The sequence below is a fragment of the Budorcas taxicolor genome, chromosome 13 (genome assembly GCF_023091745.1).
Source record: "Budorcas taxicolor isolate Tak-1 chromosome 13, Takin1.1, whole genome shotgun sequence".
NCBI classification, from domain to species: domain Eukaryota; kingdom Metazoa; phylum Chordata; class Mammalia; order Artiodactyla; family Bovidae; genus Budorcas; species Budorcas taxicolor.
The window spans coordinates 33,980,481-34,002,461 of NC_068922.1; the positions used below are offsets into that span (position 1 = coordinate 33,980,481).

Genomic DNA, 21,981 nt, shown 5'->3' on the forward strand with positions numbered 1-21,981 from the left:
ACAATGATGATAATAGACATGTTGGAAATGCACATACCATGAATGTATTTTAAAGTATTTCAATGATTAAAGTCTATTACAAGTAGGTTTTAATTGTATTGAGAAATTATCAGTCTAGTTGCTTAATTAGCTGAGAAAATCTTATTGGGAAAAGTGACTTTTATGGAGTATAACTGCTGCATATTCTGAATTTTCTTCCTGCCAACTGGCAGGGAGGTGGAGGAGGGGTCCTGTAGCCTGGCTGCCATTTTGGATGGTAACTTTGGGAATGTAGGTTAAGTATGACTGAGCAAAAAAATGTGAAGAGCCTGAATCCCTGTCACCAAGCATGGGTGAACTGGTCCCACTGGACTACCTACATCCAGACATTTTTACACCTTAAGAGATTATCTTCAGGTTTGTTTAAGCCTGTTATCTCGGGGGTTTTATCTTGCAACCATACCTAATCCTGACTAATGTCAATGGCAGTACTTACCATATGACTAGACAAGAGAACCTCTCCCAAATAATAGACTAATTAAATACCCACATTCTATACAGCCTCAGAGCTCACTTCTAACTATAACTTAAAGGTGACGAGACTACCATTTGTGATATAGAACAAAATGTGAACGTGATAATTAACAAGATAATTAATTTTCCTTTTCCCATGTTGCTACCTGAGAACAGAGGCCAAAGGAAGGAAAGAAACTTCAGTGACTCTCTGCTGGGTAAGCCAGTGCATTCTGTGACTGCAGTCAAGACCACAGTCACATACGCCCAGCCATAGCGTGCACCCAGACTTTTGCACACCAATTTTTCTTAAGTTTTTTTTGTTGTTGTTGTTTAAATACCAAAAAGCCGTATCTTACTGGAAAAATCTCTAATGAACAGAAAGTTTACTCTCTAGAAGACACAGACATGGTGAAAAAAATGTAGCTATTGAAAATTATTAATTCACTTAGAGCAGTACTGGATTTCTGAGCAAAGCTGCTTATTTTGCAGGTTTTATGGTCTTTCTTAACTCCAGGAGCTAGTGAGGGACAGGGAGGTCTGGCATACTGCAGTCCATGGGGGTCACAAAAAGTCAGACATGACTTAGCAACTGAACGACAACAACAGTATCTTTCTTAAGCTGAAGACTTAAATGATCAAGCCCTTCATTTTCAAGATCTTTGTAAACTCAAGTGTCTTCAGGGCCATGTGGTAGATTAAATAGTGCCCAAGTGAGGAGATGAGAAAACAAGAACCATCTCTATGTCTTTGAACTGGGTTGACTGGGGGACTAACATCATCAGTGCCTTTGATTTTTTGGAAGAAGTCAAAATAATTGCTTTTATTTTTCTTTTAAAATTTTCTAATAATTAAAATTTTTAAGTAATTTATTTTAATTGGCTGTGCTGGGTCTTAGTTATGGCATGTGGTATCTTTGATCTCCCTTGTGGCAGGTGGGCTCTTTCTTGAGCTGCAGTATATGGGGTTTAGTTCTCTGACCCAAAGATCGAACCCTGGATCCCCTGCATTGGGAGTGCAGAGTCTCAGCCACTGGACCACCAGGGAAGTCCCAAGGCTTGCTTTTTAAATGTTATCTTCTGATATCAATTCAAAAATTTAAAAATATTTAAATCAAACCAAATGGAACACTTCAGTGAGCTGAGTCCTATCTCAGTCTTTAAGCCTAGATGTAATTGGATCTGAGTTTGTGAAATCAGATTTAAAAATTTTTAATTGGCCTTATTATATTGCGTTAACTGATTACAAATTGCCTGAACCCAACATTACAGTGTTGTGTTAGCTTCTGCTGTACAGCAAAGTGAATCAGCCACACATATACATATATCCTCCCTTCCTTGGATTTCTCCAGAAAAGTATTTAAGGCTGAAATTGGGAGTCAGATAACTTTAAGCTTGTGACCTGGGGCAAGTACTCAACCTCACTTTTACCCTCATCTTTAAACAAGTAAAAATAGTACCTAGATTGAAGAGTTTTTGTGAAGAGTAAATGAAAATTTCACGTAGAATGCTGACCAGTGATTTAGATCTAAGTGCCAAGAAAGGCTGGCAGCTATTAGCAGAGGCAATCAATGATAGAACTTGAACTTGAAGAGAGACTAGATCTTTTCTAATAGATGGGCTTCCCACCTGGCACAGTTGTTAAAAATCTGCCTGCCACTGCAAGAGACACAGGAGGCTTGGGTTCAATCCCTTGGTCAGGAAGATCCCCTGGAGAAGGAAATGGTAACCCACGCCAGTCTTCTTGCCTGGAAAATTCCATGGACAGAAGAGCAAACGTATTTTGTATTGGAATATTTTTAGTGCATTTGGTATGTACTTCTTGATCATTTCCATTCCATCAAAGGACAGATGATGTTTATGTATGGTACATGCCCATAGGTATATCTAGAATCTCATTAAAAAAGAACTCCAATTTTGGGATGATATACATAAAACATTTTCAGTTCAGTTCAGTCGCTCAGTCGTGTCCGACTCTTTGCGACCCCATGAATCGCAGCATGCCAGGCCTCCCTGTCCATCACCAATTCCCAGACTTCACTCAGACTCACATCCATCAAGTCGGTGATGCCATCCAGCCATCTCATCCTCTGTCGTCCCCTTCTCCTCCTGCCCCCAATCCCTCCCAGCATCAGAGTCTTTTCCAATGAGTCAATTCTTTGGATGAGGTGGCCAAAGTACTGGAGTTTCAGCTTTAGCATCATTCCTTCCAAAGAAATTCCAGGGCTGATCTCCTTCAGAATGGACTGGTTGGATCTCCTTGCAGTCCAAGGGACTCTCAAGAGTCTTCTCCAACACCACAGTTCAAAAGCATCAATTCTTCCGCACTCAGCTTTCTTCACAGTCCAACTCTCACATCCATGCATGACCACTGGAAAAACCATAGGCTCGACTAGACGGACCTTTGTTGGAAAAGTAAGCTGTCTGCTTTTCAATACGCTGTCTAGGTTGGTCATAACCTTTCTTCCAAGGAGTAAGCGTCTTTTAATTTCGTGGCTGCAGTCACCATCTGCAGTGATTTTGGAGGCCCCCCCCCCCAAATAAAGTCTGACACTGTTTCCACTGTTTTCCCATCAATTTCCCATGAAATGATGAGACCAGATGCCATGATCTTCGTTTTCTGCATGCGGAGTTTTAAGCCAACTTTTTCACTCTCCACTTTCACTTTCATCAAGAGGCTTTTTAGCTCCTCTTCACTTTCTGCCATAAGGGTGGTGTCATCTGCATATCTGAGGTTATTGATATTTCTCCCGGCAATCTTGATTCCAGCTTGTGCTTCTTCCAGTCCAGCGTTTCTCATGACGTACTCTGCATATAAGTTAAATAAGCAGGGTGACAATATAAAGCCTTGACGTACTACTTTTCCTATCTGGAACCAGTCTGTTGTTGCATGTCCAGTTCTAACTGTTGCTTCCTGACCTGCATATCAGTTTCTCAAGAGGCAGGTCTTATAAGCATGTAATTAAAGGAAATTAACAACTGAAAGTTTTCTTAAATTGTTTAACAAGAAAAATACAAATATTGCTGTTTTTTCAATGTGTAGAATTTGACTTTTTCTAATATGTAGAATTTTGAAAAGTGCTAATTTTTTCTATAACTCTGCTCCACAGAACAAAAACCTTACCTACAAACTTTATAAATTTCTTTCATCTTATGATAGTGATCATTAAAATTTGTGTTAGTCCCTTAGTTGTCTCTGACTCTTGACCACATGAACTACAGCCGGCCACGCTCCTCTGTTCATGGAATTCTCCAGGCAAGAATACTGGAGTGAGTTGCCATTTCTTTCTCCAGGGGATCTTCCTGACCCAGGGATCGAACCTGGGTCCCTGCTCCTGCATTGCATGCAGTCTCTACTGTCTGAGCTACCAGGGAAGCCCAATTAAAACTTTGTATGATATACCAAGGTAAACCATATAAATAATATCCAAGTCAGAAACTTTTCTAAACTTTAATTACTCAAGTGTATTTTTCCTGAATAATACGTTTATTTTTAACCAGCCCAGATGTCAAGAGTTAAAGGCTAACAGTCCCCGTCATCGTCATCACTCTTTCCTATAAAAATACTACAGTATTTTCAATGAGAGTGTAAACAAACCATTGTTTCAGGTTTTATTTACACTGGAGCTGTCTGGCAAAATTCCATGCTTGATCTAGCTATTTGTCGTGATTCCAAGTTTTAAAAAGTGATCCTTTCTCTCTTCAGTACTTCCTCCTTGGCGTCTATCTCCAAGACCTTTTTTCCCACTCTTTATTTCTCCCCAAGACATAGTTGTTTGAGTCACTTTTTAGGATAAAGTGTTATTTTTTTTTTTTTCCTGACTGTAAGACTAACAGAAAAATCCTACAAGCCAGAAATAAATGTTTAATATATTGCTGTCGGTTCTTCGAGGCTTCAGTTTTCCTTTGACTAAGCCATCTTTTAACCAGAAAAGAGCATAAAATAGGAGCAGGGACCCGGGCTGGCGCAGGAAAATGTCACCAGGTGAGGAGGAGGTGGAAAGTTTACACGAGCGAAGACGCGTAAATATTTTGTTTATACAGATCATCGTCTGCTAAAACTAATATAGTGGAACCTGTGCAAAAGTTGGAAATCTAGTAGGAAGAGGAACGACTAAAACTCAAGGAAAACGTTACAACAGCTGCCAGGACAGGGCGGGGTCGCGGGGCGCCGGTCCTCCCTCCAGCAGGAGCCGGAAGGGCGGACGCCCCTAGGGGGCGGGGCCAAGTAGAGGGGGTGGTCCGGTTGGGGAGGAGCATACTGGGCACGGGCGGGACCGCCTATTTGGGGCGGAGTCGGGGCGGGGCGACATAGGAGCAAGGGCTGGTGGGAGACCTGAGCGCTCCCATCGAAGGGGTCCGCAGCACCTTATGGAGAGCAAATGGCTGCTTCCGCACGTGGAGAACTTTTAACGAACACGTGAGGGAAGAAAGGCAAAGTCTGTGGAAAATTTACCTCACAACTCTGGTGTCCAGCCCCAAGCCCCTTGGCGACACCCTGTTTGCCGTGGGTTTTTGCCCACTCCCATTGTTGCCTCGCCCCCGACCCCACAGTTAGAGCACAGTTATCTCAAGCAGCCCGCGCCCTCGGCGACCTGGTTTGGGAAGCCCTCCAGGAGGCAGCCACGCTGGCCGTCTGCGCCTGCTCCGCGGCCCGGGCCCCGCGGCTGGGCGGGGCCGTTGAGCAAGGGGCGTGTCTCCCGCCGGCGCGCGGGGGGCGGTGCCCCGAGGCCTGACCTGCCCAGGCGCCCGGTCCTCTGACGTCACCTCGCCGTGACGCGTACGCGGTAGGAAAACTGTAAGTTTTTGAGGATTCCTGAAGCTGCTTGGGCCTCCGGGCCTCCCCAAGCTGTTCGCACCCCAGGAGTCGGTGGTGGCCTTGGTTTCCGCCCCTGGGGCGGTCCGGGGAGCCGCCGAACGCGGTGACGGGACAGGTAGCCGCCCGGGGCGGGAGCGCGCACTCCGTGGCGGGCGGGGCGGCAGTGCGAGCAGGCGAGGCAGTGCCCGGGGAGACTCGCACGGTCTCCCTTGGGACCGGAGTAGAGGCCAGAGAACGGGGAGTCCAAGGGAAGAGCCTTTTTTCTTTCTTCCTCGTAGAGAGGACTGAATTCCATCTGCCCTGGAGTTTGACATGTTGAGTCAGCGATGCAGGGTTCCTGCAGAGACCCCCGCGTATCTGGGCTTCCTTTGGGGTCCCGGCAGCTTCCAGATAGCTGAGGGCGAACTGCAGGGATGGCCACTTGCTGCCTCAGTTTCCTTTTTGTGTAAAATGGAGGCATAGCGACCCTGACCGCCCTAATGGGCATCTCCCAGGGCCGGGAGCGTTGTGAGAGGTAACCTTGCCAGGAGAAAACTTAAGACAATCGGTTATTCTGAGAATGTGGTGATCAGCGGCCATCTGACAGAGGCCTTGTAGGTAGGGAATGTTTTCAAAATTTTGCCTTCTCCTCTGCCCATCTAGTCACGGACAACACTTGAACCAGATCACAGACCTGAACTCTGAGCTTGGTGGATACGAGTCAAGACATCACTGGTATCAATATCACAATGTTCTCAGCAATTAAAACGCCCCCTTGTCTGGTGTTGTAGAGAAAACTGAGCGTCTTGGAATGAGCACAGTATATTCAACAACAGACACACTGTGTTTTAGGGGTTGTTCTGTCAGTTTGGAATATCACCTCATCATATGTTACTGCTTGACTTTCTTGGTTTGCCAGAGGTTGGTGCATTTTTGATGAGTTAGTGCTATACTATGAAACTTCTCAAATTCAGGAGCAAGTGTTTGTTAAGAACTTTGAAAGGAAGAATATTGAGCCCCCCTAGGGTGTATTTATTCAGGAAATTGAATACAAATATTTCTGTAAATTCAGCTCAGGGGCCCAATACCCATCCATCCTAGTTTGAAGAGCCTTAGAAGCAAGGGTTCTGATTTTTGTTTCTGATAGTTACTTTGTGTCCAAAGAGAAGTCACCCAAGCTGGGAGCTTTCTTTTTCTCCCTAAAATGGGAGATGATAGTATATGTACTGTTTGTTTTTTGAGGATCAGACGCGATCATGAAAAACGAAAGGCTGGCTGAGTTTTGTTATTAAGAAACTCCGGCTGGTCCACTAACCTGGATAGGAGATGTATACTTTCAAAGTCAGGTTCTGAGTCAGAACTACAAATAGAGCAGCAAATACATGAAGTCGCCAACCTGTTGGAGCCCATGGTCCAGGAGGGTATCAGACATCAATAAGTACATAATGTTATTTCAGATGGTGCAGTGAAGTCAAGGAAGATAAGAACAACAGTGGGAGTACAGGGCAGGTGCTTTGATGGGGTCCATCAGGGAATTCATTTCAGAGGAGGTGGCTTTGAATTGATGGAAGTGAGAGGAAGAACCTGAGGTACGAAATTTTTAGGCAGGCATAATCGTAGCAGTAAACCCTAACCTAGAGCTATCTATGTGAGGCATTCTTCTAAACACTAAATTAGACTTTTACAACCTGAGATGTGTATTCATATCTCCATTTTTTGTTATAGATGAGGATTCTGGTGCACAGAAATGTTAAGAATGTGCTCATGGCTTCCCAGGTGACTCAGCGATAAAGAACCCACCTGCCAATGCAGGAGATATGGGTTCTATGCTTGGGTTGGGAAGATCCCTTAGAGTAGGAAATGGAAACCCACTCCAGTATTCTTGCCTGGAAAATTCCATGGACAGTGGAGCGTGGGGGGCTGCAATCCATGGGGTCTCAAAGAGTCAGACACAGCTGAACGACTGAGCGCACGTGCTTGCAGACAGAGCTAAAATGTGACAGGGACAGTATTTGAATGTGAGTAACTCGACCTCAGAGTTCAGACTTCAAAGGATTGTATGGTACTATCTTGCGACAGCAGTGGTCTGAGCTGGAAGCAAGCCTGAGGTGGCCAAGGTGTAGCAAGGGGAGAGTGTTTAGAACAAGGCAAGGAAGGGAGAAGGTGGTGGTAAGTGATACTGGAGGGCCAGCAACTAGGGGGACCCTTGTGGGCTAAGGGGGCAGGGGTGTGTGAAGAAGCTACTCTGAATTTGATGAGAAACTACAGGGAGCCTTGCATCAAGGGGATAGCATCTAATTGCAGTTTTCTTGGAGGGAGAATTAGCAGTAGGGTTGTGGAGTGGGGAGTATTGAAAGTGGGGAGATGGGAGTCTCTTACTGTTGCTTGGGGAGAGATGGCAGGGGTTTGGGCTAGGGGAGATAGTTGGTGAGATGATGGTATATGGTCAAAGTCATAGTATACTTTTGATGCTAGAAGTTGGAGTGTGAGAAGAAGGAGAAGTAATGATTTCTCTGGTTTTAGGCTGAAACAGCTGGAGGGACAGTGGTGCTGTTTCCTGAGAAGGGAGGAAGGGGTTTGGGAGGACAACCATGAATTCTGTTTTGGACAAGCTATAGATGCTCCATAGACATAGTAACAGGCTTCCCAGGTGGCACTCATGGTAAAGAACCCGCCTGCCAGTGCAGGAAATGTAAGAGATGTGGGTTTGATTTCCTGGGTTGGGAGGATCTCCTGGAGGATGGGATGGCAACCCACTCCAGTATTCTTGCCTGGAGAATCCTATGGACAGAGGAGCCTGGAGGGCTACAGTCCAGAGTGTTGCAAAGAGTTAGACACAACTGAAGTGACATAGCATGCACATGCATGCAGACATAGTAACAGCAATCCCAGTGCTGGTAATAGCAGTAAGGTCCATGTCAGTGTGAACTGTGTGCTTCACTGGTTTTAAGCACTTTTACACATGTGAATCCATATAGTTCTTATGACAGTTGTGTGTGTAAGAGGAGCCACAAAAGAAGCCTGCCATCTCCTAGCCTGGGAGTGATGGAGCTGGGATTCAGACCCAGGCAATCTTGTTTCAGAATCCGTGCAGTTCATCCCTGTAACTCCCACTAGATTGACACACTGAACAGGCTCTTGGATGTAGGAATATGGAACTCAGGAATGGTCAGGGCTGAAGACATACATTTGTATCTCTGAAAAGAAAGCCTGCTTTTGTTCCTCATTGTCTTGATTCAACATCACAGTAATTCAACATCACGTTAATCCAAAGCTATGCCCCAACCATTAATGCCGAAGAAGCTGAAGTTGAATGATTTTGATTCTGTGAAAATCTATAAGACCTTCTAGAACTAACATCAAAAAAAGATGTCCTTTTCATCATAGGGGGTTAGGATGCAAAAGTAGGAAGTTAAGAGGTATCTGGATGGGAGAAGGTGTGGAGAAAAGGGAACCCTCTTACACTGTTGGTGGGAATGCAAACTAGTACAGCCACTTTGGAGAACAATGTAGAGATTCCTTTAAAAACTGGAAATAGAACTGCCATATGACCCAGCAAGCCTACTGCTGGGCATACACACTGAGGAAACCAGAATTGAAAGAGATACATGTACCCCAATGTTCATTGCAGCACTGTTTACAATAGCCAGGACGTGGAAGCAACCTAGATGTCCATCAGCAGACGAATGGATAAGAAAGCTGTGGTACATATACACAATGGAGTATTACTCAGCCATTAAAAAGAATACATTTGAATCAGTTCTAATGAGGTGAATGAAACTGGAGCCTATTACACAGAGTGAAGTAAGCCAGAAAGAAAAACACCAATACAGTATACTAACGCATATATATGGAATTTAGAAAGGTAACCCCACATGCGAGACAGCAAAAGAGACACAGATGTATAGAACAGTCTTTTGGACTCTGTGGGAGAGGGCGAGGGTGGGATGATTTGGGGAGAATGGCATTGAAACATGTATATTATCATATGTGAAAAGGATTGCCAGTCCAGGTTCAATGCATGAGACAAGGTCCTCAGGGCTGGTGCATTGGGATGACCCAGAGGGATGGGATGGGGAGGGAGGTGGGAGGGGGTTCAGGATGGGGAACACATGTACACCCATGGCATATCCATGTCAGTGTATGGCAAAACCACTACAATACTGTAAAGTAGCCTCCAAGCAAAAAAAAAAAATAAAGTTTTTACTCTCTGTGGTGGGCAGAACTCTGAAAAAATAAAAGAGTTACCTGGAGAAACAGGCAAGTTTGGCCTTGGAGTAAAATGAAGCAGGGCAAAGGCTAACAGAGTTTTGCCAAGAGAATGCACTGGTCATAGCACGAGATAGGTCTTCCAACAACACGAGGCAGCTCTACACATGGACATCACCAGATGGTCAATAGCAAGTCAGATTGATTATATTTTTTGCAGCCGAAGATGGAGAAGCTCTGTACAGTTAGCAAAAACAAGACCTGGACATGACTGTGGCTCAGATCATGAACTCCTTATTACAAAATTCAGGCTCAAGTTGAATAAAGTAGGGACAACCACTAGACCATTCAGGCGTGACCTAAATCAAATCTCTTGTGATCATACAGTGGAGGTGATAAATAGATTCAAGGGATTAGATCTGGTAGACAGAGTGCCTGAAGAACCATGGACAGAGGTTTATAACATTGTACAGGAGGCAGTGACCAAAACTATCCCCAGGAAAAAGAAATGCAAGAAGGCAAAGTACTTATCTTAGGAGGCCTTAGAAATAGCTGAGAAAAGAGAAATGAAAGGCAAAGGAGAAAGGGAAAGATACACCAACTGAATGCAGAGTACCAGAGAATAGCAAGGAGAGATATGAAAGCCTTCTTACAGTGAACAATGCAAAGAAACAGACGAAAACAATAGAATGGGAGAGACTAGTGATCTCTTCAAGAAAATTAGAGATATCAAAGGACAGGGAAGCCTGGCATGCTGCAGTCCATAGGGTTGCAAAGAGTCAGACACAACTGAGTGACTGAACAATAACCACCACCACCAAGGGAGATGGGCACTGTAAAGGACAGAAACAGTAAGGAGCTAACAGAAGCAAAAGAGATTAAGAAGAGGTGATAAGAATACACACAGGACCCTTGATGCAGCCCTCAGATTATTATGAAAAACCTCATCTCTGGAGGATACCAGGTGACCATCAAGGACCCTCCCCCACCCCCCCCATAGTCAGATGGCATCAAGTTCCCTCTGAGGGCCAAAGGTTTTATGTGGGCAGATGCTATTGTCAAAAACCGGTTATGCTTTCTGGCAATGCACTCACCATATATAAATCCCTATATGTAAATCCCATGTTAATTTATTAAATTTCGGTTGGAAAGGAGGCATTGTGTATGATGAAATATATGTAGGGAGTCAGGCTGTCCAGTGTGCAAACTGCAAGGCAGTTGATGTAATTGGATTCAGAGACTAGATGAGGCATAGAATACTACTGGTATGTGTGCAATCGCATAAATATTATGTTTCTGAAGTCCATTTTCATTCCTGGAGCTCAGATTTCATTTGCTATTGCTGTATACTTTATATACCCAAGGACATTGCCTCAGGGTTGCAAGCTCTTTAAGGAGATTTTATGCTTATATCCATGTATTATATAGAAAAATAAAAATTGAGTTTACTTCAAAAAAAAGAATACACAGTGGAACCATAAAAAAGGGTCTTAATGACCTGGATGACCACGATGGTGTGATCGCTCACCTAGAGCCAAACATCCTGGAGTGTGAAGTCAAGTGGGCCTTAGGAAGCCTTACTACAAACAAAGCTAGTGGAGGTGATGAAATTCCAGCTGAGCTATTTCAAATCCTAAAATGATGATGCTGTTAAAGTGCTGTGCTCAATATATGAGCAAATTTGTAAAACTCAGTAGTGGCCACAGGACTGGAAAAGGTCAGTTTTCATTCCAGTCCCAAAGAAGGGCAATGCCAAAGAACATTCAAACTACTGTACAATTGTGCTCATATGCTAGCAAGGTAATATTCCAAATCCTTCAAGCTGGGCTTCAGTAGTATGTGAACTAAGAACTCCCAGATGTGCAAGCTGGATTTAGAAGAAACAGAGGAACCAGAGATGAAATTGCCAACATCCGTCTGATCATAGAAGCAGGTGAATTCCAGAAAAACAACTACTTCTGCTTCATTGTCTATGCTAAAGCCTTTGACTGTGTGGATCACAACAAACTGAAAAATTCTCAGAGATGGAAATACCAGACCACCTTACCTGTCTTCTAAGAAACCTGTATGCAGGTCAAGAAGCAGCAGTTAGAACTGGACATGAAACAATGGACTGGTTCAAAATTGGGAAAGGAGTACATCAAGGCTGATGTTGTCACCCTGTTTATGTAGCTTATATGCAGAGTACATCATGCAAAATGCCAGATTGGATGAATCACATGCTGGAATCAAGATTGCCATGAGAAATATAAACAACCTCAAATAACCAGATGATACAGAGGATGAGATGGTTGGATGGCATCACTGACTCAATGGACATGAGTTTGAGTAAACTCTGGGAGTTGGTGATGGACAAGGAGGCCTGGTGTGCTGTGGTCCATGGGGTCGCAAAGAGTTGGACACGACTGAGTGACTGAACTGAACTGAACCAATCTAATGGCAGAAAGTGAAGAGGAACTAAAGAGCCTCTAGATGAGGGTGAAAGAAGAGAGTGAAAACCCCAGCTTAAAACTCAACATTCAAAAAACTAAGGTCATGGCATCCAGTCCCATCACTTCATGGGAAATAGATGAGGAAAAAGTGGAAACAGTAACAGGCTTTATTTTCTTGGGCTCCAGAATCACTGTGGATGGTGACTGCAGCCTTGAAATCGTAAAAGACACTTGTACCTTGGAAGAAAACCTATGACAAATCTAGACAGTATTAAAAAGCAGAGACATCACTTTGATGACAAAAGATCCATAAAGTCAAAGCTATGGTTTTTCCTGTAGTCATGTATGAATGTGAGAGTTGGCCCATAAAGAAGGCTGAGTGCTGAAGAATTGATGCTTTCCAACTGTGGTGCTGGAGAAGACTCTTGAGAGTCCCTTGGATAGCAAGGAGATCAAACCAGTCAATCCTAAAGGAAATCAACCCAGAATATTCATTGAAAGGAGTGATGCTGATGCTGAATCTCTAGTACTTTGGCCACCTGATGCAAGGAGCCAACTTGCTGAAAAAGACCCTGATGCTGGGAAAAAAAGATTGAGGACAGGAGGAGAAGGGGTGACAGAGGTTGAGATTGTTAGATGGCGTCACTCATTGTACAGGAGTTTGAGCAAACTCTGGGAGATAGTGAAGGACAGGGAAACCTGGTGTGCTGTAGTTCATGGCATCTCAAAGAATTGGACAGGACTTAGCAACTGAACAACAATAACAAGCCTTGAATGGCAATAGGAGAAAGGAACACAGGCTAACTGGCCTTGCATTACTTGTTTCTGTTCAGGCAGCCCCTATCCCATATTCCCTTTCTGTGAGGTTCCAGAGGGGGAGGTCTGTATTTCTTCTCCTTCTTCATCTCTAGTCGCTGCCGTGGAGTAGATATTAGGGATGACTTTATATGCAGAACATTGGCTAGGTGTGAGGAGTTCAGAAATGAATAAAACATAGCTCTCCTCTGGAGGCGCAGAGTGTGAGGAAGGACCTGTGGGAATACAACTAGAGGAGGATAAATGCAGAAATGCATGCCGATGAGTTCATCCTGGAACATGCGTGAGGGATGGGGCGGGAAGGGGTCAGAGGAGAGAAGGAATGCCTCAGCAATCACAGAATCAATTCGAGGCTCCCCAGGAGTCTGTTTCAAGAAAAGAATGACTCAAAACCTTGCCTAGTGTACTATATTTGCATTAGTTTTATTTGGCAACTGTGTAATTATTGCCAAATGAAATACAATTTGATATTTGAATATCATGGTGGAGTGATGAGTTTTTCCAGTTCTATTACCTCAGTGTTGACAGGGCTCACAAGTGAAATAAAGGAGTTGGCCTGAAATGTTGCAGCTTGCATAATAGAGGACCACGGAGGGGTTGTGTGAAGTATTTAGGCAGGTTTCCACTGATTTCAGTGAATTGTGCCAAAGTTCCGCACATTGTAGTAAGGTTGAGTTTCTCTGCTGATCCTCTTTAACATTGAGTTATATTTTTTTGTCTGAGAAAGAGGATCTGGTGATATTTGTCATGAGCAGAATTATAGATTACATTTCTTATATGTGGAACAATGTGGAAACAGGAATTTGAACAATACACACAAAAATAGATATCTTATTTCCATGAGTCTCTTTCAGGGCATACTATAACCTACACACATTTATCATAATTGTATTACTTCCTAATATGCATATTTCAAATTCAAGCCATGAAAGATTATATAAATTTATACCATTGTAGATTTCATGATTAATTTCCGAGCTTTTCTGCTACAACATGTACAGTTATATTTTGTTTAGCTTTTTTAGCTTTCAGCAGCAAAATTGATCTGATTAAAAAAGTCCACCAGAACTCTAAACAGGAACCCGTCACAAGTTTAAAAGTAAAAGATGTGCTGTCTCATGTTACAGCTCATTGAATTTTAACTCTGCTATTGCAGTGTCTCTAAATTTAGTGGAGTTGATGTGATTATTATTATTTTTTTAAACCACAATTGCAGTTAGCTTCCTTAAGAACATTAGACATGGTATAAAGTAGAATTGTGTCTACAGTGGCCTATTGATGGCTCATGCTTTGTCATTTTTTAAGTTCAGGCTCTGGGAGAGCAGGCTTTTGGGTGCATGCTAAGTTGCTTCGGTTGTATCCAACTCTTTGTGACATGGACTGTAACTCTCCGGGTTCCTCTGTCATGAGATTCTCCAGGCAAGAATATTGGAGTGGGTTGCCATGCCTTTGTCCTGGTGATCTTCCTGACCCAGGGATTGAATCTGCATGTCTTACATCTCCTGCATTGGCAGGCAGGTTCTTTACCACTAGTACCACCTGGGCAGCCCTGGAGAGCAGGCTTATGGTTATTTGTATCAGGTAGCTCCAAGCAGAGGGGGAGTGGTGGTCAGCTCTTGTATTTGATGACAACAAAAGTAACTCTCACACTGACCAGGTGAAATATAGCATCCTAGGTAACTTACTGTGATTCCTTTTAAAATTTATATTTACCTAGGCAAAATTAACAGGCTCCCCTAGTGGTTCAGATGGTAAAAAATCTGCAATGCATGAGATCCAGTTTCGATCCCTGGGTCGGGAAGACCCCCTGGAGAAGGCAGTGGCTACCCACTCCAGTATTCTTGCCTGGAGAAGTCCATGGAAGTCCATGGAGTCTTTTGGGGTACAGTCTGTGGAGTCACAAAGACTCAGACATGACTGAGCGACCAGTACTTTCACTGCTATGTTAAGAGTACCAATGTAAGTATATGGAAATTATTTCTTGTAGAAAACCATGTGTCTCACCCAGTGATGGTGTATACTAGGCATTTAATATAATTCTTAAAATTCTACTTCTTATGGTTTCTTTTTGCATTTTACCATCAACATGTATGCATTAAACATCTACAGTAATTAGCTGAATACTAATTTGTGTACTTAATATTTTAAATGTTTGACTACATTTAATAATTTAGATAGATAAGTAGCACTTAATTTTGTTTCATTTCATATTTGGCTGCTTAGAAATCAGTCTTGAGGCATGATTTTTTTCCCGTATAATCACTAATGAATAATAATAAGTCTGGTAGAGACTAAGCTTTGGTGACTGGTTAACTAAGTTGTTACCACAGAAGAACTCCCAAGAAGAAATTCTTAGAGAGAATTAAGCAAAAAAACAGCATGTTGATGGAAGAGAATTAAACCATAACTCCCTCCTGTACCTATAATTCTCCTACAGACAGCATTCTTTTACTGAGCTCTTATACTGCAAAACTGTTAGCTCCCAACTGCATTCTAATTTATCAGTCTCAGAATGTGGTCCACTGGAGAAAGGAATGGCAAACCACTTCAGTATTCTTGTCTTGAGAACCCCATGAACAGTATGAAAAGGCAAAAAGATAGGACACTAAAAGATGAACTCCCCAGGTCGGTTGGTGCCCAATATGCTACTGGAAACAGGGGAGAAATAAATCCAGAAAGAATAAAGGGATGGAGCCAAAGCAAAAACAACGCCCAGTTGTGGGTGTGACTGGTGAGAGAAGCAAGGTCTGATGCTTTAAAGAGCAATATTTGATAGGAACCTGGAATGTTAGGTCCATGAATCAAGGCAAATTGGAAGTGGTCCAACAGGAGATGGCAAGAGTGAATGTTGACATTCTACGAATCAGCGAACTAAAATGGACCAGAATGGTTGAATTTTACTCAGATGACCGTTATATCTACTACTGTGGGCAGGAATCCCTTAGAAGAAATGGAGTAGCCGTCATGGTCAACAAAAGAGTCTGAAATGCAGTACTTGGATGCAGTCTCAAAAATGACAGAATCATCTCTGTTCGTTTCCAAGGCAAACCATTCAATATCACAGTAATCTAAGTCTTTGCCCCGACCAGTAATGCTCAAGAAGCTGAAGTTGAACGGTTTTATGAAGACCTACAAGACCTTTTAGAACTAACACCCAAAAAAGATGTCCTTTCATTATAGGGCACTGGAATGCAAGAGTAGGAAGTCAAGAAACACCTTGGAGTAACAGGCAAATTTGGCCTTGGAATACAGAATGAAGCAGGGCAAAGGCTAATAGAGTTTTGCCAAGAAAACGCACTGATAATAGCAAACACCCTCTTCCTACGACACAAGAGAGGAGTTTGCACATGGACATCACCAGGTGGTCAACACCGAAATAAAAATGATTATACTCTTTGCAGCCAAAGATGGAGAAGCTTTATACAGTCAACAAAAACAAGACCGGGAGCTAACTGTGGCTCAGATCGTGAACTCCTTATTGCCAAATTCAGACTTAAATTGAAGAAAGTAGGGAAAAATGCTAGACCATTCAGGTATGACCTAAATCAAATAACTTATGATTATACAGTGGAAGTGAGAAATAGATTTAAGGGACTAGATCTGATTGATAGAGTGCCTGATGAACTATGGAATGAGGTTCGTGACATTGTACAGGAGACAGGGATCAAGACCATCCCCATGGAAAAGAAATGCAAAAAAGCAAAATGGCTGTCTGAGGAGGCCTTACAAATAGCTGTGAAAAGAAGAGAGGCGAAAAGCAAAGGAGAAAAGGAAAGATATAAGCATCTGAATGCAGAGTTCCAAAGAATAGCAAGGAGAGATAAGAAAGCCTTCCTCAGTGATCAATGCAAAGAAATAGAGGAAAAAAATAGAATGGGAAAGACTAGAGATCTCTTCAAGAAAATAGAGATGCCAAGGGAACATTTCATGCAAAGATGGGCAATAAAGGACAGAGATGGTACAGACCTAACAGAAGAAGAAGATATTAAGAAGAGGTGGCAAGAATATACAGAAGAACTGTACAAAAAAGATCTTCACAACCCAGATAATGATAATGGTGTGATCACTCACCTAGAGCCAGACTTCCTAGAATGTGAAGTCAAGTGGGCCTTAGGAAACATCACTATAAACAAGCTAGTGGAGGTTATGGAATTCCAGTTGAGCTACTTCAAATCTAAAATGATGATGCTGTGAAAGTGCTGCACTCAATATGTCAGCAAATTTGGAAAACTCAAGAGTGGCCACAGGACTGGAAAAGGTCAGTTTTTACTCCAATCCCAAAGAAAGGCAATGCCAAAGAATGCTCAAACTGCTGCACAGTTGCACTCATCTCCATGCTAGTAAAGTAATGCTCAAAATTCTCCAAGCCAGGCTTCAGCAATATGTGCACTGTGAACTTCCTGATGTTCAAGCTGGTTTTAGAAAAGGCAACATCAAATTGCCAACATCTGCTGGATCATCAAAAAAGCAAGAGAGTTCCAGAAAAACGTCTATTTCTGTTTTATTGACTATGCCAAAGCCTTTGACTGTGTGGATCACAATAAACTGGAAAATTCTGAAAGAGATGGGCATACCAGACCGCCTGACCTGCCTCTTGAGAAACCTACATGCAGGTCAGGAAGCAACAGTTAGAGCTGGACATGGAACAACAGACTGGTTCCAAACAGGAAAAGGAGTACGTCAAGGCTGTATATTGTCACCCTGCTTATTTAACTTCTATGCAGAGTACATCATGAGAAACGCTGGGCTGGAGGAAGCAGAAGCTGGAATCAAGATTGCTGGGAGAAATATCAATAACCTCAGATATGCAGATGACACCACCCTTATGGCAGAAAGTGAAGAGGAACTAAAAAGCCTCTTGATGAAAGTGAAAGAGGAGAGTGAAAATATTGGCTTAAAGCTCAACATTCAAAAAACGAACATCTGGTCCTGTCACTTCATGGCAAATAGATGGGGAAACAGTGTCAGACTTTAATTTTGGGGGCTCCAAAATCACTGCAGATGGTGACTGCAGCCATGAAATTAAAAGACGCTTACTCCTTGGAAGGAAAGTTATGATCAACTTCGGCAGCATATTAAAAAGCAGAGACATTGCTTTGTCAACAGATGTCCATCTAGTCAAGGCTATGGTTTTTCCAGTAGTCATGTATGGATGTGAGAGTTGGACTATAAAGAAAGCTGAGTGCTGAAGAATTGATGCTTTTGAACTGTGGTGTTGGAGAAGACTCTTGAGAGTTCCTTGGACTGCAAGGAGATCCAACCAGTCCATCCTAAAGGAGATCGGTCCTGGGTGTTCACTGGAAGGCCTGATGTTGAAGCTGAAACTCCAATACTTTGGCCCCCTGATGCGAAGAGCCAACTCATTTGAAAAGACCCTGATGCTGGGAAAGATTGAGGACAGGAGGAGAAGGGGATGACAGAGGATGAGGTGGTTGGATGGCATTGCCGAATCAATGGACATGAGTTTGGAAGCCTGGTGTGCTGCGGTTCATGGGGCTGCAGAGTCGGACACGACTGAGTGACTGAACTGAACTGAGAGAGAGAGTGAAAGTGAAAGTCACTCAGTCGTGTCCAACTCTTTGTGACCCCATGGACTGTACAGTCCATGGAATTCTCCAGGCCTGTATACTGAAGTGGGTAGCCTTTCCCTTCTCTGGGGGATCTTCCCAACCTAGGGATCAAACCCAGGTCTCCCGTATTGCAGGCGGATTCTTTACCAGCAGAGCCACAAGGGAGGCCCCAGATAAGAAATAAATACTGAAATGTTGTAGTGAGGCTATAGCTCAGTGAATCTCAGCCGGGGATGACTTTGTCCCCTCCCCCAACTCACCCTGGGGACATTTGGCAAAGCCTGGAGGCATTTTTAGTTGTCCCAACTGGGTGTATGTTGGCGGGGTGGAGGGGGCGCACATTGCTCCTGGCATCTAGTAAGTGGAGGCCAGGGAAGCACCTCAATAACCTACGGTACCCAGGGCAACCCCAACATCAAAACATTATTTAGGTTAGGAACTTCCCTCATGGTCCAATGATTAAGAATCTACCTTCCAGTGCAGCGCACGGGGTTCAGTCCCTGGTCTGGGAACTAAGAGCCCATGTGCTTTGGGGCAGCTAAGTTCATAAGCCACAATGAAGACCTAGCACAACTAAAATAAATAAATAAACTAAAAAGGACTTCTTTTTTTTTTTTTTGAATTATCTAAGTTAAAATGTCAACACTGCTAATGTTGAGAAACCCTGCAGTGTATAGCTTGCTTTCTTTTTCTCTTTTTCCTGTTGCTTTAGAAATTGAAGTAGTAGTTGTAAATGGCAAACACCTGACTTGAACAAAAGATGTTGTTGAACTGCTTTTAGTTCTTTGGAGAGCTGAGGTCGTTTGGTTCATTTATTGCACGGAAAAGAATTCTTGCAGCCCATAGCCATGTGGTGGTCAGTGTGTCTAGCATTGGGGGTATGATTTTAGGCATGACATTTTTTCCTTACTAAAATTAATTTGATTGGGGTATTATATAATCCTGGATTATAATAGGTTTGCTTGTATGAATCCACTTCATTTTTGTATGTATAGAATTAATTATCTCCCAGTTACATGGGTTTTTGTATGTTTGAAAAATCCTTTTCAGATTCATTTTCATATGTGATGGTTATAAATACTCCAGAAAATGTGTAGGGTATCCATTCCCCAACTATTTGACAGATGAGGAAACAGATTTAGATCAAATGACTTGTCATGTGTGTTCATGTATGTTATATAGCAAGTTAGTTACCAGACCAAAGTAAGTAGAGGACTCAGAGATCTGGTTGTTAGGACCTTTTTATTTAATGACTAGGAATGTGTATTTTTAATTAATTAATTTATATTTACTTATGTTTTGGCTGCACTGCACGGCCTGTGGGATCTAGTTCCCTGACCAGGGTTAGGACTCGCGCCCCCCACATTGGGAGCTGAGTCTTAACCAGTGGACCACCAGGGAAATCCCCTTAGGACATTTTAAAAAGTACTAGTTATGTTTATCTCTTTTAATCTTTCTGATAGTCCTGTGAAATAATTCCTATTTTATAGAGGAGGAAATGGTGTTCAGAGATACTGAGCAACTTATTCAGGGTCACCAAACACATCAGAGTTCTTACTGTTTCCACCGAGCTGTGCTGCCTCTGCTTGGATTCTTCTCTGTAAATGAATTTGACAGTTTCTGGATAAATTCACCAGGTCTCTGCCTAACCTTACTAAGTTAGGCCTAATGACCCTGCAGGTGAGGGAAAATTCTCCTCCACCCTCTTTGGGTCTCTGGCTGGGCCTGAGGATTAAACTGACATAAAACAGATTAACAGGAGAAAAACATACACATTTTGTTAAACTTTGACATATACACGGGGGCCATCACAAGAGAATGAAGACCTGAAGAAGTGACCAGAGCCAGAAACTTTTGCACATTTTAGACACACGATAAATTTGTGAAGAATTGACAAGACAAAGTGGGTGTGGGGCAGAGATAGTGAGTGGTGAAGAGATAATGGCAAGATAAGGGTTACTGTCATAAGATTTGTTTGTACAGCTTTCCTAGCCCCCTGTCCCCCACCTCTGCTGAGAAGAATGTCTTCCTTCCTCCTGCTATGGGGAAGGTATCTTTCACTTGGGAGTTTTATCTCTTGCTCTCAGGAAGGACAAAGGAGTCTCAGAGTGTCCTTCTGCACCTGCTATTTCTTAAATGTCTTTAATTCAAAATAATGTGTCAAGATTATTTTGGGGTGATGTGGTTTCCTTCAACATCTAGTTAAATGTTCGTGTTGGCACTTGAATCAATTAGTATTTCAGTGTTTGTAATCCTACTCTGATCGGACTTGAGTGGATGCTTCACTGAGCTTTGAGAAGCCATAAGGTAGCAGTACTGGCTATTTAGAATTTATTTTTTGAGAACACTACGGCCAAAAGCAGTGCAAAGACAGCTCTCAGCCATATTTGAGTATACTTGGGTCATGCAACCCTTTTGCACAATTCACTTTGCGTATCTGATTAGAGGGATTTCTATTTGGGATAGGATTCTCATTCATTCTGATATTCTAATTAGAACCCTTACTAGTCTTTTTTGTTGTTGTTGTTCAGTCACTAAGTCATGTCTGACTCTTTGCTACCCCATGGACTGGAGCTTGCCAGGCTTCCCTGTCTTTTACTATCTTCCTGAGTTTGCTCCAACTCACATCCATCAAGTTGGTGATGCCATCCAACCATCTCATCCTCTGTCTCCCCCCTTTTCCTCTTGCCTTCAATCTTTCCCAGTATCAGGGTCTTTTCCAATGAGTCGGCTCTTTGCATCAGGTAGCCAAAGTACTGGAGCTTCAGCTTCAACCCTAGTCCTTCCAGTGAATATTCAGGGTTGATTTCCTTTAGGATTGACTGGTTTGATCTCCTTGCAGTCCAAGGGACTCGCAAGAGTCTTCTCCAGCACCACAGTTTGAAAACATCATTTCTTAATGCTTATCAGCCTTCTTTAGGGCTTCCCTCATAGCTCAGTCAGTAAAGAATCTGCCTGCAATGCAGGAGACCTGGGTTCGATTCCTGGGTTGAGAAGATCGCCTGGAGAAGGAAATGGCAACCTACTCCAGTATTCTTGCCTGGAGAATCCCATGCACAGAGGAGCTTGGCAGGTATAATCCATGGGGTCCGTAAGAGTCGGACACGACTTAGCGACTCAACCAACAGCCAACAGCCTTCTTTAGGATACTGATGTCTCACATCAGTACATGACTACTTGAAAAACTATAACTTTGACTATACAGACCTTTGTCAGCAAAGTGTTGTCTTTGCTTTTTAATATGTTTTCTAGGTTTGTCATTTTTCTTCCAAGGAGCAAGTGTCTCAATTTTGTGGCTGCAGTCACTGTCCACAGTGATTTTGGAGCCCAAGAAAATGAAATTTGACACTGTTTCCATGTTTCCCCCATTTATTTGCCACGAAGTGATGGGCCAGCATGGCATGATTTTTGTTTCTTGAATATTGAGTTTTAAGCTGAGTTTTTCACTCTCCTCTTTCACTTTCATCAAGAGGCTCTTTAGTTCCTCTTCACTTTCTGCCATTAAAGTGAAATCATCTGCATATCTGAGGTTGTTGATATTTCTCTCAGCAATCTTAATTCCAGCTTGTGCTTCCTCCAGCGCAGCATTTCCTGTGATGTACTCTGCATATAGGTTAAATAAGCAGCGTGACAATATACTGCCTTGATGTACTCCTTTCCCAATT

At 42.9% G+C, this 21,981-nt stretch overlaps 1 protein-coding gene across 1 annotated transcript in view; it reads left to right on the forward strand.

The window, feature by feature from the left end:
- The first annotated feature begins 5,243 nt into the window (after positions 1-5,243).
- Positions 5,244-21,981, forward strand: part of ZNF438 (zinc finger protein 438) — a 185,509-nt gene continuing 168,771 nt past the window's right edge. The window contains exon 1 of the mRNA XM_052650956.1: positions 5,244-5,289. The gene's annotated coding sequence lies outside the window, so the exon portion shown is untranslated. The remainder of the gene's footprint in view (positions 5,290-21,981) is intronic.